This window comes from Myotis davidii, unplaced genomic scaffold (assembly GCF_000327345.1).
Source record: "Myotis davidii unplaced genomic scaffold, ASM32734v1 scaffold1149, whole genome shotgun sequence".
Lineage (NCBI taxonomy): Eukaryota > Metazoa > Chordata > Mammalia > Chiroptera > Vespertilionidae > Myotis > Myotis davidii.
This window is the reverse complement of record NW_006300370.1, coordinates 7,573-8,971: the sequence shown is the minus strand read 5'-3', so window position 1 is coordinate 8,971 and position 1,399 is coordinate 7,573. Positions and strand designations below refer to the sequence as shown.

Genomic DNA, 1,399 nt, shown 5'->3' with positions numbered 1-1,399 from the left:
TTAACACCTAGGAATCCCCTTCCTCCAGGTATTCGGCCCAAAAGCCTTGAGTTAATCCTTGACATCGTTTCCAATCCTTTGGCAAACCTTGCTAGCTTTACCTTCAAAATACGCCCACTCCCACTGCTGTCACTATGGTCTAAGCCACCCCCATCCTGTCTGGATTGTCGCCTTGGTGAGTGTATGCTTATGCTTGATGGGAATGGAGGATGCTAAAGCATAGTGTGCCCTTTAACAAGTGCCTGTAACCCATTCGGATCTGCCTAGCACTTGAGTACCGAACGGGTCCCTTAAAAATAGTCTAATCCCATGTGCAGTAACAAGAGCCCGGAGACCTGGTTTCCTTGTGGTGTTGACAAGACATTGAGCCATGTGGAGCCTTAATTTCTCCAACTAGTAAGCAGGACTAACTATAGTCTTAGCTTGTAGAGATTTAATGATGGTTAAATGGGCTAAAAAAAAATGTGTGATACGCTGGTTAAGTGCTAAACCATTATGTGTAAGAATCCTGTTATTACGAACAAAGAATCTGGTGGGTGAATTACAACAAATGCTGAATGTAATCTTCCGCATTTTAAACTTATTATACTAAAAAGGAAAATAGGCAAATCTAAACTGTAATGTTTCAGGATGCACACGTGAATGATGCAACTGTAAAGAAAAGGGGGTGCCCAGAAGGAGTGTGAGTGACTGGAGGACAAAGAGGGCTCCTGAGGTTGCCAGTGGGGTTCTAGCTTCTGATATGAGGGATGGTTTGCGTTATCTTTTATCGTATCACATTATCCCGACATTTATCAGCTTGAATAACTATAATCATTTATTCTATCGCAGTTTCTGTGGATCAGGAGTTTCTTACTGGCTTAGCTTAGCGTGGACTTCCTTAAGAAGTTATGGTGAAGATGCCAGCCCAGGCTGAGTCATCTGAAGGCTGGACTGGCACTGGAGGCTCCATTTCCAAGGTAGCTCACTCAGTCGCTTTCAAATTTGTTGTCCACAGAAAGCCTCTGTTCCTCCGGTGTGGACCTCTCCACAGAGCTGCACAAGTGTCCTCACTACATGACAGCTAACGTCCTTCAGAGTGAGTAATCTAACTTCTGAGTTAGAGTGATCTAACTAAGGGCTGTAGTGTCATTTATGACCAAGCCGCCATACTCCTTCATTTCCACAATATCCGCGTGGTTATGCAGGTCAATCATGTTTACTGTGGAAGGAGACTACACAGGGTTGTTGAAAACCGAGATGCAAGAATCATTGGGGGCCATCTTGGAGGCTACCACCTGGTTATAAGAGTGTTTGCCTCATGATAATTCATTAGGCAATACATTTGTTTTATGTGGCTTTCTGTATTGATGATATTTTTACATCAAGTTTTTTAAAAAAATAAGACATCACTGTAGGG

General features: G+C 43.1%; 1 protein-coding gene across 3 annotated transcripts in view; it reads left to right on the top strand.

The window, feature by feature from the left end:
* Positions 1-1,399, top strand: part of GPATCH11 (G-patch domain containing 11) — a 6,279-nt gene that overhangs the window by 624 nt on the left and 4,256 nt on the right. For 2 of the 3 annotated variants that reach the window (XM_006776923.2, XM_015572576.1), the window contains exon 2: positions 998-1,078. The gene's annotated coding sequence lies outside the window, so the exon portion shown is untranslated. Of the gene's footprint in view, positions 1-857; positions 960-997; positions 1,079-1,399 lie in introns of those variants that run through there. The other variant, XM_006776925.2, reaches the window with a different exon arrangement.